General features: G+C 34.1%; 2 protein-coding genes across 3 annotated transcripts in view; one reads left to right on the plus strand and one right to left on the minus strand.

The window, feature by feature from the left end:
* The window catches only part of LOC101744039 (uncharacterized), a 51506-nt gene extending 44281 nt beyond the window's left edge, over window positions 1-7225 (minus strand). Inside the window, exon 1 of the mRNA XM_004930540.5 lies at window positions 7000-7225. The gene's annotated coding sequence lies outside the window, so the exon portion shown is untranslated. The remainder of the gene's footprint in view (window positions 1-6999) is intronic.
* The window catches only part of LOC101744668 (autophagy-related protein 16-1), a 168092-nt gene that overhangs the window by 64200 nt on the left and 87105 nt on the right, over window positions 1-16787 (plus strand). The window lies entirely within an intron of this gene.

A 16787-nucleotide genomic window follows, 5' to 3' on the forward strand; every position in this document is an offset into this window, starting at 1 on the left:
ACTAAGAATGTTTAGTATTAATCCAAACAAATCATAGTTTTTACTCCTTTCATAATTTAAAAGTACCAATGATGCAATATAATGGAATTATTCCCTCGAGCTTTAAGGATCATTAATTTCCCGGTGTGTAATTTTTCTGCGATTATCAACACATTGTATTTACAAATATATGATATTAAACGCCCCGGTCGTTAAGTCGTGTATTAAAAGATTACTACGCCACTTTTTTTTTCTCTATGAATAGTCAATCTAGGTGGATCGCACCTAGTATTAAAGTTCAAAGTATATTTAACTTTACTCTAGATATACCTGGTGTAAATCTATAGTCTCTTATGAAATAAAATTAAACTTTCACCGTAAAGTATTTTCGGCAAGTGAGGCACTTCTTTTCTAAAGAAATTTTCAAACATAATTTTAAGATAAACATAGTACAAGCGGTGTTAATGAACACCGATGAAACACTGGGAAGAAAGCTTATTATAGATCCGGCGGGTATATGGCAAAAAGGCTCTGTGGAAAAATACTATAAATGTATGACCAAAGCAATTCGTAACAAACGCATACGTTCATCAAGAATTCACTTGTGTGCATGATTGATATATTTATTTCCTCTTTAGCCTGTGACATCTGAACAGTCTTTCAATGTTTCAACTACAAATCGTGAGACTACAAAGTTGCACAGCTATGCGTCGCACGCTACCGATACCGTTTCGATACTGATTATATGAGACGAGTCTTGTGTATCGATAACTATAAACGAACTCAAAATGTTTTACGTTCTCATAATTAAGATAGTCCCACGTACATATTTTAACCGCACGCAATGTAATTTGAATCTAGGCGGATATAATTTTGTTTTGTTTGTAAGCATATTTAGGACGCGGTTTCTAGTTCGTCAATTTTATGGATAATTCTTAAATTAACTGTAAAGGTCGGTGGATAACTTGTTTTATTGGGGTCATGCATGTATTAATATCGGTCACGTTCAATAGAGATTACAAGACGTATATAAAATTGGTGTTATTGAGAATAATAAATTTGGAACGAGTATTTGTTGGTATTTCTCTCGGTGCTTCCTCGGACACGAATTGGGCACAAACCGATACAGGTTTTTAGCTCAGGAATATTCTTCTTATTGTCAGCGTTGACCGCGAACTGCGCAACGGTATCTCGCCGACGAATTTTCAGTTTGGTCTTTTATTTTGTTTTTTATAGCTTTCAGTGGACAAACGACACCCGGCTGGTCGGATACTAGTTTTTGCTCAAAATAACACAGTTAATTTTTGAAGATTTATTAAATAAAAAATTTGAGATGATTGAATCCTTGGTTCATTGTGTTTTTACTCTGGTGTATTTTGCATTTTCATAAATAAATTCTTTATAAAAAGCCATGATTAAGACAGTGACATCAGGAAACAACTTCTAAAAGGAGCCATATATCTTTTTGTATGTGCTGTATCGAAAATGACTCACCGACTACTCCCACGTTTGTATTTTATTATGTCCAAAACGCAATGGCACACTCCTTTATTTCCATATTTTATATTCTCATTAGCATACTAAAATCCGATGGTTGTTTCGTTTATTTTTCGTCTCGAAAGAGCTTATACATCATATATTTTAGGATCATTAAAAATGAAAAAAAAAAATTCTTTTTAGAATATATAATAAAATTCAAGAAAAACAAACAACTTTCGGGATATTCAATCGTGGCTGAATAATAAGACAAATAGAGCAAATTTACGACATCTTACTTTGTAAATTTTAAATTATTGTTTAATGTACACATTTACAGTAATAGATCAGGTGTTAAGAAATTAAAAATAAATAGAAAAAACGTTTCTTATCTCATAGCTTTACCAAAAAAAATTACAGAAAGTCTTACACAGCTTATTAGAAGATCGAGTTTATGTTTAATAAAAATAATAATAAATTTAATAATATACGTCCGTCCCTCAGTGAATTGAAAGTATATGTAACCAATACCTCGAGGTATGTAAAATCTATTAACTTTTATTGTCAAAGGTGACAATAGACAGGCGCAATTGCGGCGTACGTGAGTTCATTCAACTCATAGCTTCGTAATTAAAATCCTACACGGAAAGTGCGTCTAGTGGAATCTGTCCTGACCTCGTGCACGATCACTCTGCCCTCCGGGTACCAAATAGTTCAATAAATCAATGAGAAAACTTGTTGTAAATCCATAATATTTACACTATAATGAGACTATTAGGCTCAATGAATCAATAAAAGATAATGAAAGAAAATATGAAATTGTTATTGGTATGCACCTATTATCTCGATCATTCGGAAGTAAATTTTTCGTTTAACAGGCCTTCACAAATGAAATCTGATAAACTTGTTAAGAATTTAATAATGATCAATTAACTAACGGACCAAGTCAACTTTATCTCTGTAAATCATCTCCAATCTGCTACCGAGTGTACAATACCCCTTAATCAGTATCGAACTAATCAGGAAATCGGAACGCGGTATCGCCTTGTACTGGATAATCGCGAGTGGAGATGGCGTGTCACCTTCTAGTTTGCAGTCACGAACCAGCGACGATCCATCGCTGTTCTCACGTGACCCTCTTAATTATAATCATGACCTACAAGCTCAGCGGTATCTTCTTAAAGCTAGGCAGTATATCGACAGTGAAAATTAAAATTATGACTCACCAAAACCATTTGAAACGACTTATTAAAAATTTGAGTGCCGAACTATATTCAAATAACGAATGACTCAATCTTCCGCAAATGGAAAACTTAATTTACACGTTACGAATACGGAAAGAAAGACGTTGTGAGATGAACCGATCATAAAACGCCTTAGTTCCATTTCACGATGATTGTAATTTATGTTTTTACTAGAAAATGTCCCACTAAGACGGTTTTCTCAACTGCCGCTTTCTAGATTAACATCGCAAAAACGTATTCAATTTGACTTCTTTAAATAGTCATCTCTTATTAACGTCAGTAACTAACTGTTTTTTCGGCACTTTTTTTACTACATTTCTAAAAATTGCAAATTACAATTTTGGATTTATTTGCCGTTTTTCTTAATGGACCTATTCCACCAGGAAAATCTTTGTTTTAACATGCAAGCGTTACAGTTTGTAACAGTTTTGTGGCTTGCTACCGTCACCGGCTGTTCCGACTACAATTGCAGACCTAGATTTAATAACATTAACGTGTAGTTTAACCGTGGGAATATCTCGGTTCCCTTTATGACTTCTAAGCTTAGTAATTTGCGTTAAACTTGCAGAAAACTATTTTGCTACCTAAATAAATATATGAATGATGGTTCTGTTGAATTTAAAAGAATTTAGTAAAAAAACCTTGCAACCGCTCAACTTCTATATTACGTAAAGGGCCGTTGACCTGTATAATCGATATCTACGTAAACATTCCTAATAACTAGGTTCGTTAAATTCCACAACTCCGAAAACAAATTTAGCAGAAAATAAATGTGGTGCTGCATCCTTATTTAAAAAAAAAAGTTGAATCCGTAATAAACCTTTTACATCTAGTAGTAGGTTCGTCAACAGAATGATTTCTCTAATAATGTAGTGGTACAGCTCTTCCGAAAACGTCTATTCACCGTTGATTTGAAAAGATCCAATTTGTAAACCAACAACGTGCTCGTAAGGCGTTCGAATTAGGACTACGTTCATTTTTTTTATTTTTTTTTATTATAATGGAGAAAGTTTTGAACATTAATTGGCGTCGTTTGTTGTTAAAGATGGAATTTCATTTCAATTTAAATTAGTCGTTTTGTAATGTGTTTTTTATTGATTAGAAGAAGAAAAAAAATGTGTCAGCTCTTCCACTCACACCGACGGCCCGAGACATTTTCTCTACATCTCATTTCGATTATTACTAATTTACCAGCGTCCATAAAATCTATATTTGGAAATTTCATTTAATTAAGCTTGTATATTATTTTCCAGTACTAAAAAATCTCATGAGCTTTGTAATAAGAAACCATTACAAATAGCGATGAAAGTAATACTTTAATAACTCATAATAAACCCTTTTATATCGTGGGTCGTTACAACTGACTTGCTTATTCCTACCGCGGGGCTGATGTTCGTTACGTTTTTAATCATAGGACTACGACCTAATGTCTCAAGGTGGGCGGCGCATTCGTGTTTTAATGTCCATAGGTTCTCAGAAGATTAACAAAACGTATACCGTGAGCTAATCTGTGCAATTACACTGTAAAACAATTGTTTTTAATAGCATTTAAATTAGCATGTACCTAATTTTAATTTATTTTCTATTATCACTAGAACAGGTGTTTCAATTTCACAATTTTAATACTAAACTCGATATTTAATGGGAATATATTTTTTCTTGAGCCATCAATACGTAGGTATGTAACCGTACTTAGTAATTACGAAAATAAATAAATAAAGATTTTCAGCTTATGCTCAGTACTTTGCTTTCTATCACGCTCTGGGTTTCTGGGTTGGGTGGACAGTAATTTTATTATAACTTTTAGGGGTAATGTTAGCTCCACCTAACGTGTAGGCAAGCTCACGGGGCTCAGACTTTCTAGCCTTAGTATGAGCAGGACAGGAATGCATTGCAATACGTTCTACCTCATATAGGTACGTAGCGAAGTTCATGTTGTATACTGTCTTCGGTAACCATTTATTACCAGCCAACTTGATGAGCTCGTTTATCCATCTAGTACAATAAAATATATTTAAAACTTGTGTCTTAGAAGTCTATGGTCTACGGTAATTTCTATTTCTCTTCTTTCTCTTCTGTCTTTCTTGACAAACAAAATGTTATTTTAGTAATATCCGCCTTGAGCTAGGCATTTATTTAGAGCACTAATGATAACTGCATATATTTAATACCCGGAGTGCTTTACACTAGACAGCATAGTTGTCCCTCTAGCATTGCCTGACTTGACACTTTCAACCTGTTAGATCGTATACTCATAGAAGCAATAAAAAAGTGTAATGACTAAAATGGATTCCACTCGTGTTGGCTTCGTTACTTACTGCACAGCACAAAACGCGTGAAAATATCTCCATATAAGAATTTGAATCCTTTAAAACAACCTATTTTTACTCGTAAATCATTTAATTTGTCAAATAGATACACTTACGGTAGAATTACAGAAATAATTCTGACTTAAACATTTTAAGTATACAGCTTTAATCCAAGGACGAATATTTAACGTAACTCTAGATGTACCTGTTGCGATTCCTAGTTCAATTATTATTATATTTCTTTTTTTGTTAGTAGTTAATTTAATTAAAAGAGTAAAAATATTTTTAAAAGATACCGACTTTTTGCTTGCTCCTCAAAAAGTTCAATGTACCCATATACAGAAACGATTATGACTTGGGAATACACGATCCGCGATTTTACACGAACTCTATAAATAAAATTCGTTCAACTTCAAGAATTCAATGTTAATCGGATTTCTTTGTTCAAGTCTGTTTACAGGTTGTTGTTTTTTTTCGTTCTTCTAAGTAACGAGAATCAGAATTTATAAATTAACTAAGTAATTAATGGTTTTTTGTTGGTTTTAAAATTTTAGATAAGTTTTGATGTTTGTTGCTCAACACTAAACAAAATTACTTAAAGGATTTGAATTAAATTTCGCAGAAAGGTAGTTTAAATCCTGAATTATCATATCTAGACAACATTGACCACACATTACTTATAAAAAATGTGATTGCTGGTGATTGTGGTTCCTGACTTTACCTACCACCGGATCACAAAATCCACTGGGAATTAATAAAACAAAGAGAACTATCTTACAAATTTTAGGGGAATTAAGTTTGTAAATCAACTTTTGATATACATTTTCAAAAAATTCAGAATCTCAAATAGCTTTTGAATGGCGTGATAAAAATTCAATTCCAAGGGCATATATGGACATATGTATATCCCTCTCGTTGAACTCTTTTGTTTGGGCGCTTTACTATAATGAGTTTGAAATTGAGTTTTCTACTCATTCGTTCTTTTAGTTACTTTTCTTAGTTAATACGTAATTGCGATAATTTTCTTTGGTGTTTTATACGTTATCTTATTTAATTTAAAGTACTTTTTTTATTTTCAAAGTGTATGGTCTAGTTAATCGAATGTTTTTTTACCTTTTTCCACGAATTAACTCACAAAAATTATTTTTATTTTTATCTATATTTCATTTTCATTAGAACCCTTATTTGATTTGGATTTTATTATTGAACCAAATTATACGTAAATTTGCTCGAAGATTACTATTAATGTACTTATGCTCTGGTTTTCAAACGAAGGGATTTTTCAAATATTTTTTTGATACATTGTTCGACCAAAAATGATTTATATTGTAAAAAGGCCCGGAACGAGACGAACCCATCATTATTAGTATACGCATCAGAGCTTATCGGTCTATACACGAACGAAGCGAGCGTGCGCTTAAAGCAAAAACCTTCGTCTATACCGCCCTAACGGTACGCAGCTCACACTCATCATTTTTCTTCGTTAACATTGATTTTGATTATGTCGTAACTACTCTTTAGAAGTGTATGAGAGTACTCCGTATAAATCTTAGCGGTGTACGTACGTACGTGTGTACGGCAATTAAAATGTTGTGTAAACGAGTTCTATTGCGTGGGAAAATGTCGATCATTTTACAATGATAAGAATACTTGACAAATACGTTATAATCAACATTTTTATACGCGTAAAACTGCAGATATTTAATTAATTAATACGAGTATAAGAACCCCGCTGGCTTCGTAAAATACATATAAGTTTATACAGTAAAATTATGGTGTGAAGAATGCAAGTTTATTATAGTTATCTCATCTCCTGCAGAGTCGGAGAACCACCAAACCGACATAAAATATTAAATAAACCAGTTTATTGAGCAGGCTGCGTCTATATGGCCACAAGTGACTCCAGACTAACTAAAAACATGACATATATTTTCATCCATTAGCGATATCTCCGACACTGAAAAATTAATGCATTTAAATTCACTACCTACCTTGAGACGGTCTTGTCGCGTTTATTTCGATAGGAAGCGCCACGTGATATAGTTCAAACAAATATCAACACGTAGTTCATGAACTTTTCACTGTTCGTATATCACAGACGGTCGCACAGTCCTCGTAGTGACGCAAACGCAGCAATGGTCGCGAGAGTAGTGTCGCGGCCACTCTCGACGAGACACTGAACTTGGTGGAGTGCGCCCCAACGGTTATAACATAACACGTCTGACGTAACCTTAACCTTGCAAGAAGAAGAGGAACGATCAACCGAAGGACGGAGAGAGAGAGCGATACGTCCGAGAGAAAGGGAGAGAAGGTTGCGGTCGGTGAACAGAAGCACGGACGTCGCGGCGGCTCGACGTGCGGATGCGCTTGCGACGCTCACCGCCGCCGGTGCCACCTTATCGATTGTACGATTATGCGTTTCCTGTACTAATTACTAAAAGTAAATTTTACATTATAATTTTCAAGGAAAGTAGATATCAATGTTCGTTCAAACTTGTTTAAAAAAAGAAAAGCGATTTGATTCTTAAATTAGAAAATAATATAAAATCTAATACAGATTTAGAACATGTAAATACCCGCATACTGTATATAAGTTAACCTTCTTTTTTTTTTTTAAAACCTTTTACTACCACTTACCTCTCTGCCAGACCTCGCTGGATTCATCTACAATGGGGTGCAAAAGTGCATAGACAACACAGTAAAAATCGTATGAATCTACGATAATTAACGATATATCTTATTAATAAACTGGTACACATTACTCGTAGTATTTTTTTTTGCTAGAAACCGATATATTATATCGAAAGGTATTGTTATATTAGCTGTAAGTGTGTTATTGTCAATGATATTGACTATTCTATATAACTATCGGTTCAATTTGTAAAATATCTTCTTGATTTACACTTTTTCTATAAAAGAGTTAAATTTATTGTTTTATTACTTGAATGAAGGTTTGCTACTGTTAAATAAATAGCAAGTGATTTTTACTGACTTGGTTTCAAGTGTTCTCAGGAAAATATTACTATATTACTTAGTTACTATGCGTTTTTGCAGCAGACAGTACGATCCGACGGTAGTATGGTAGGCAGAGGCTTCACTGAGCTGATGTTCTTCAGCCACAGTGACCATTCACCATTAAGGTTTATCTATTTGGTGCGATCACAATGTTAAACTGTCTCAATAGCATGGTTTCCCTGCTTTTGTACCCTTCAAACCAGAAGGCATGATTACTTTACGACAGGAATAATTTTGCTTGTGCCTCAATAAGCGTTCTCTTAACTGTATAATAACACTATATCGATATGTAAATATTAACAATGGGAATAAATAAACACATTGTAGATTATTGCCGACTCAATAGAGATAAATGTAAGATGTCAATATACTGACACGTTCAATTGTTATCCCTAATTGCCCAATCTTTTACTCTCGTCTTCGCGTACGTGAATGAAAATGTAAAAGCATTTCACTTTTAAATGGAACAATTGAGATGGCGACGTTTTTGCCTAATGACATGTTTCCTAACAATGAATCGATTATGTCGTTGACCGGAGCTTTCTACGGGTCATCAGCTGAATTATTGTTTGTTTTTCTTTATTCTGTAACCGAACGCTTTCACTGTAATATTTACTTTTCACCCTCAAGTGAAATTGAAAGATCAAAACTTATTTACTGATGGTAATTAGTTACTGGTGGTAGGACCTCTTGTGAGTCTGCGCGTGTAGGTACCACCGCCCTGCCTACTTCTGCCGTGAAGCAGTAATGCGTTTCGGTTTGAAGGATGGGGCAGCCGTTGTAACTATAATTGAGACCTTACAACTTATATCTCAAGGTGGGTGGCGCATTTACATTGTAGATGTCTATGGGCTCCAGTAACCACTTAACACCAGGTGGGCTGTAAGCTCGTCCACCCATCTAAGCAATAAAAAAAAAAGTTAAAGTAACAGATGAGTTCTGAGTTTAAAAAAATGTATTCCAATAAGGGCGCCTCTATACCTACATACATATATAAAATAATAGTGCTATAAACAATGAGAATATGCAGTCGCATAGGTAAGTATCTTGTAACAGTATTACTTATGTATCGTAAAAGTTTTAATGAAAGTCTAGCTATCATTTATGCATCATTATATTTCATCTGCGCGTGCATTCATTAAGCATGGCTGTCAATTATTACATCATAAAACAAGATTCCCATGGCAATCTTGCACGGAACAGTTCTTGTTTCCTGTTTCCCGGCGGAGTGCTTATTAGCCCCGGGATACCTCTGTTTCATTTATAGAGGACTACGAAACAGATCTCATTGTTTATTATGTTCGAGTCGCACAAATTATTTTAATTAGAGTTTTTAATGGTATAAAGTATCAGTAGTATATGCGCGGAATGTTTGATTGTAAAGAGAATGATTTCCGATTTTAATGAACGTCACGGGAAAGCAGCAACTGTGATCAAAGAATAATGATTCTTTTAAAAACAAATGAGAATTCGACAAAAAACAGCTATCCGATTTTTTTTCCGATTATTTATATTTAAAAATACAAAATAATGGTAAGTGAAAAGTTAAAAAAAAATGGCGATCACGGTGAATTAGTGCTTACAGAAACTGAGAAATTTCTCTCAGAACAGGTTTGAAAAATGTTAAGACAGATGTTATCTTGAACAATAATTTTTATACGGTTTTTTAATGTGTATCACAAACATTAAACTTTTCGTGTTAGGCACGCCACCGAAGCTGTTACCATTTTATACTCAGCACTTTCAGCGGAATAAATTTCACAATGGAAATGCTGAGATCTATGGATGAAATAATTAAAAATTAGTTTAACAAAAAAAAATAGACTTACCTACCTAAAGAACTAGAGAAAATAAGAAGTTCTAAAAAACGCTAGCGAATAGTGGTCTGGTTTGTAGTAGCCGTGGTGGTGAATTGAAAGCCAATAAACGCGCCGCTGTGTTACAAATAATGATAGCGCACCCAAATTAAGTAATCTTCTAAGCAACGGATATACCATGAAGTCGTCGTGGCCTAATGGATAAGACGTTCGGTGCATTCGTGTTGAGCGATGCACCGGTGTTCGAATCTCAGGCGGGTACCAATTTTTCTAATGAAATACGTACTCAACAAATGTTCACGCTTGATTTCCACGGTGAAGGAATAACATTCTGTAATAAAAATGAAACCCGCAAAATTATAATTTGCGTAATTACTGGTGGTAGGACCTCTTGTGAGTCCGCGCGGGTGGGTACCACCACCCTGCCTATTTCTGCCGTGAAGCAGTAATGCGTTTCGGTTTGAAGGGTGGGGCAGCCGTTGTAACTATACGTGAGACCTTAGAACTTATATCTCAAGGTGGGTGGCACATTTACGTTGTGAATGTCTATGGGCTCCAGTAACCACTTAACACCAGGTGGGCTGTGAGCTCGTCCATCCATCTAAGCAATAAAAAAAACCATAAATAAATAATTCACAATAAAATAGCTGAAGATTTTTTCCTCGCACAAAATACGAATTCCAACTAATTTCAAGGCGTAACTAACATTTGTAACCTACATATTCGGCCACATCATAGCAAGGCCTATTTAATTATAATCTGTAATATTCTTCCTAGTGCAGCCAAGGCAGATGTTATAGTCCCGTAATCGTGCTAGTCCCATTTTTTAGCACAAAGAAAACAAATCGTAAACAATCCATATGTCACATCACATATACGAGCAAGTGCGTCAATGTCATAAGTTCATTAAATATAACCTAGTTATTTAAAATTAACAAGGTTGTCAAAAATGAACTACTTCACATAAAATATGCGTGAACCTTAAAGTGTTCCAAACAAGTTCTCTATGTTCATTAAATCAACTTCTTTACTGAGGAACATTATCTTGTTTAGTAAAAAAGTTTTGTTCTTGCATCTTGCGAACATATGTATACCTATCCTATGCCTTCCTTGGGAATACTAGTTTTCAGACGCTCTAAATTACCGTATTGTAATCAACGGGCGTTAAGTTTAACTCGACCTCATAAATTAATTATAATCTTACCGATTTATAGCAGCACATGTTTTTAATAGTTGTAAATAAAATTTGTTGTGACCTAAATTAGTTTTCTTATTTCTTAATTCTAATTAAAGAGAAACACTTTTAATAGAATAAAATGCTTATTATAATAGAATTAGTTTCGAGGTACTTGAGACGAAAACCTAATTGAGCAACAGCGTGTGCGTCCGCATAACGATGAAAATTAATCAACTTATTAATAAAACAACCATTTACCACCTACTACCAATTTTTATACAATCAGGATTTATTGCAATACTAGCGACACGCCCTCGCTTCGCTTCGGAAACATTAAATTTTATTATTAATAGCTGAGTCTCGCGATGTTACTCGCGGTTGTTGTCGTAGTATAAAAAAAAGTAGCCTAAGTTACTCCTTATATCATCTAGCTACCTATCAGTGAAGGTCTCGTCAAAAGATCCAGAGATTAGCCGGAACAAACAGACAGACAGACAGACAGACCGACAGGCAGACAGACAAAAATTGTAAAAAGTGTTATTTTGGTGTATTACCGTACATATATTCAGAGACATGTAGTAAAAAGCGGTTATTTCAATATTACAAACAGACACTCCAATTTTATTTATATGTATAGATAGATAAAAGATACAAAATGATGAAATAGACATTAGGTAGAAATTAATGCTCACATTAAATTATGTGTAGGTACTCGAATAATTATAGGAACATTCCATACTAAAACTTTATGTTACGAGCCAGACGATTAATGCAAAATTCAATTAACATAGAAAATTAAAGAACATTACAAATACATAGCCCTATCAATTAGTCTGTTCTGCAGGATTTAATACGATTACATTAAATCGGATATTAAAAATCCATCTCTATGAAATGATTCTAAGCCCCAGCCAATTGTGAAGAGTCCAAAAACCTTGGAAGTGTCCACAGGGAATTTAGGTCAACGAAAACATAAAAGCAAATGTTTTTTTTTAATGCTAGATGGGTGGACGAGCTCACAGCCCACCTGCTGTTAAGTGGTTACCGGAGCCCATAGACATCTACAACGTAAATGCGCCACCCACCTTAAGATATGAGTTCTAAGATCTCAGTATAGTTGCAACGGCTGCCCCACCCTTCAAACCGAAACGCATTACTGTTTCACGGCAGAAATAGGCAGGGCGGTGGTACCCACCCGCGCGAACTCACAAGATGTCCTAACACCAGTAAAATGTGCAATCTAACTCATTGTTCACCTATGTACATAACTATTATCTGTTTTCAACATTAACTAACCGACAAAGTTTTCTCATAAAAGGAATCTACAAATGCAGAAACGGGGTTCACTAAAATGGGAATGCGTTCAATACGCATAATTGCTATGTAATTATCGTCAATTTAATGCGGCGCGCGGTGAACAGTGCACCATGTTTAATGTATACACTTCACCGTACACAATACACTACACTACATTTTTTAAATGAAGATTGATGAAAAAAATTATTAGAGGATTAAAAAAAGCTTGATTTGATTTTTACTTTTCAAAACAAAATGCTCTTAATGCATCCAGGAAATGTATGGCTGCAAACGAGAACTCTACGATAGTAAAATCCATCACTTGGTTACAGAAGAATATTCACGTAAAACTTAAATGCGAAATGCAATTACATACTACTTTAATTTAAAGCTAATTATCAATGATTTGAATAATTTAGATCACCAATAAAAAAGCAACAAATTGCAACGGCCAACGTTTATCATGATTTATGAGTCGGATAAACTTCCGTGTACGGCTTAATCTAGCTTTTATCTTTTACAGTTTACACTTAGAAGATCTAATTTTAGGTACTGGGACTTTTTCTTGTTGTATATTTATAAATTTTATAGCAGTAGACCTATATATGTTGCCAAAATTATCTGCAACTCCCTTCACATACGGCAAGAATAGTGTTGCCGTTCCACTGTGGGTGGGTTTATAAAAATGCAAAGTATACAAAATAACTAAAATGCAATAAAAATGGTTTTAGTTATTGAAAGACTCGCGAAATTCAGAAAAGTAGATTAGAGAAAAGATTCTCAAAAATATTACAATAATTTCGTGGAACCCTCAAGTTCTAAAGTTAGACATAGAGAAACAAAAACAATGTTATTTAAGCACAAAAAATCTAAAATTTATTGTAATCATTTTAAATAAGTTTTTAGTATTCTTGATCCAACGCATTTAACCAGTAAATTGAAATGTAGAATAGTTTAAATATAATCTGTTCTTAAAGGATTAACCATTTCTGGTATCAGACTTTCTGATATAGTTAATAGAAAGCGTTTTATTGTGTCGTATAAAATTCTATAAATCTTCAACGTATTCAGTTTTTTATTACGCCGGCTGCCAACAATGAGCACTCGTCAACTCACATCGTGTTCATGACTATGACTTTTAAACCAAAAATATAATGAAAGTGTATGTAACGTTATAAAGTTTAAATAGTCATCGTGGCCTAAAGGATAAGACGTCCGGTGCATTCATATCTAGTGATGCACCGTGATTCGAGTCCCGCTGGCAAGTACCGATTTTTCTAATGAAATACGTACTTAACAATTGTTCACGATTTACGGTGAAGGCCTATTTCTGTCTTGAAGCACTAATGCGTTTCGGTTTGAAGGGTGGGGCAGCCGTTGTAACTATACTGAGACCTTAGAGCTCATATCTCAAGATGGGGCGCGGCATTTACGTTGTAGATGTCTATGGGCTCCGGTAACCACTTAACACCAGGTTGGTCGTGAACTCGTCCACCCACCTAAGCAATAAAATAAAATAATATGAAAAGACAAATAAACATAGTGAGCCCTTCCCAATACCTGGCACCACACGGGCTTTCACTCATAATCGATACAAAATAAATTATTAATTTAAAGACACAGAACTCTTTTTAATATTGCCCTAAAGTTGGATATACTTAGAAATAAAGCTCCGTTGCCTGTTAATATGAAATTTTAATGTGACAGGATGATAGATTTAAAGATCAACAGCCTTTCCCCTAATTGATTCCGATGTTAATTTGATTAACGATGATTATTGATATAAATCTATCATAATAATCTTGTTCATAATAACACGAATAAAATCCACGCTCTATAATATTTTTTGTCTGCCGGTTTACCTAATAATGTACCGTTACACTATCGATCGTTTAACATAATCATACTTAAAGTTTCTAAATCTATGTCTAAAAAAAGTTGTCTGGAAAATTTCATTAAGACGTCTACAAAAGTTTAATCTGTGGCTATAATTAGATTTCTTATACTTCGGACTTTTGGCGGGAACGCGAGGAGTGAAGTTGTGTGATTTGTTTTATTTTGTCTAGTTAGTGTTTTTTTTTCAGATTTAAATGTGTAATAGCGGTGGTTTATTAACTGTTTAGTATCTGTGAAAGTGCACAAATTTGGGAAAATAAAAAAAAGCCACTGAACATAACTTCTCGGGATCTTCCAAAAAGTCCACTGAAAAAGTCTCAGTAAATGACCACCATTTTACTGAGATTATACTTCATCCCATATCATCTCATCTCATGTCATTTCATTTCGTTTTCATTTCACTACATGCCATGTTTCATCATAATCAACTTCATTTCATTTCATAATATCATTTTCATTTAAAAAAGTTACGTATCATTAAAATTAAAATAAGACTTGACCTAAAGGTCTTAGTTACCAGGTCATAAAATCTCTTAAAAAAATCTTATACTTCATTCAAAAATAGATTTGTTAAAAATGCTTTGTTACTTATGGATGTGTTCAGATTGTCGGAATCCGATGAACATAATACAGGCAAAAATAATGAACGTGTTTTTTTTATATTTTTATTTCTTGCTTCCAAACATTGCTACGAAAACTTTTAGGTTTGTTTACATGCTACAACCGCTTCTATTGATTATAACATTAAGTTCCAATACGTTTACACTACTTAACTAAAGGATGTAAATTGTTAAATTAATTGACAATTCGTGTAATGTGTGACGTGTCGTAAAGTACTTATACCGACCGAACACAACGACTGTACCATTTCGTAAGGTTTCAAGACTTGTTATCGCAGGAATCGCGGACACAAAACACGGATTACAATTTAAATTCACACAATATTATTATTATTGTAGCTATTCATACTTTATGACTGTTGTCAAGTTTTCAAACGCGTACTAGTTTATAATGTAAATTATTTTTGTACACACAATAAACGTTTTAAAGCCGATTTTCACGGTATCTCTCTTCGACAAGCTTGTTGAACGCATATATTCAAGCGAACAGTCTGGCGTATTCAAAAAGTATTCTGCAATTGTATTTATTACTGTTCGTAATTGCGAAAGATTTTGTCTACATTGGGTGAGTCCGCGCGGATAGGTACCACCGCCCTGTCTATTTCTGCCGTGAAGCAGTAATGCGTTTCGGTTTGAAGGGTGGGGCAGCCGTTATAACTATACTGAGACTTTAGAACTTGTATCTCAAGGTGGGTGGCGCATTTACGTTGTAGATGTCTATGGGCTCCAGTAACCACTTAACACCAGGTGGGCTGTGAGCTCGTCCACCCATCTAAGCAATAAAATATATATATATATATAGATATCCTTTCAAACAAATTATTCTCGAAATAACCAATTCTCATAATCGTCCTAATTCAGTTGAGTAAATTCGCTTAACCGTTACTCTAGCAATTTTAACTAACATTTCGACAATCGTAGGAAGTTGTTAGAAGCGTCCAGTGCTTAGTCTAATTTGCAGTAATTTAGTGCCGCGGTGTACTATAAATAATTTATCATACTTCTGTCTGACTCAAAATCCTGTTGAAAGTATCCTTGGTTCATACAAAGAGGGAAACACACATCAGTTTCACTTTTCCCTTATTTCCAAATGGCCATATTCGACTCACGATCGGGGTCGCGCGTGTTAACTGTCTCGATATGTGTGCAAAACTGATTTTCCTTCGTGTCTAGGAATGAAAAAATACAGTTTGTGACTTCGCTATAATATAATAAATTTATATTTATACTATTTATTACAGTCAATAAAGAGATAGTTTAATCCACCAAAAATTCTTGTAGTCAATGTTAGCATAGAAACTAAATTATATCCTTTCTAATAAATTCACAAAAACGTTTAATATTGGTGGTTTATAGTTTGTTCAGGTTCACAAATCATAAATAAAATGAACACCAACATTCCAGGGTTTTATGTAGTACGAACAAGAGGAATCATATAAAAGACAGGATCTCAACTTTATGAGCGACTATAATCGTGGCACTTGAGGTATTTCACGAGAGTAATACTTTAGAATAAAAAATTAAAGTAGAAATAATTAATTCAATTTTAACAAAAAATCTCATTAATTACAACGCGAGCGAGTAGAAACTCGCAAAGCATTTCCACGCTTTGTAACGTGAAGTTGAATTACCATACGCAAAGGGTACATATATATGTACATATATCACAGAGGCACAAGTGTTCGCTGCTCTTATGCCGCCCGCTCTCATTCCCAGTGACGACAATTTATAAATGCTCACATGCTAAAGTATCTTGATGTACATTTTTAAATGGAAATTGCGATTTGGCCGCGATATTTCAGTAATTTCCGATGGAAAGGATTTTGTATTGCTTTAACTGTTTTTTTTTTTAAATAAATGTGCGTTTATTTTTATTAGAAACAATAATATTAATTTCCTTAGTAATAAAATAAATACGAATACGATATGGAATACGTTGCAGGGCTTAACCTAAAATA

Source organism: Bombyx mori, chromosome 6 (genome assembly GCF_030269925.1).
Source record: "Bombyx mori chromosome 6, ASM3026992v2".
NCBI lineage: Eukaryota > Metazoa > Arthropoda > Insecta > Lepidoptera > Bombycidae > Bombyx > Bombyx mori.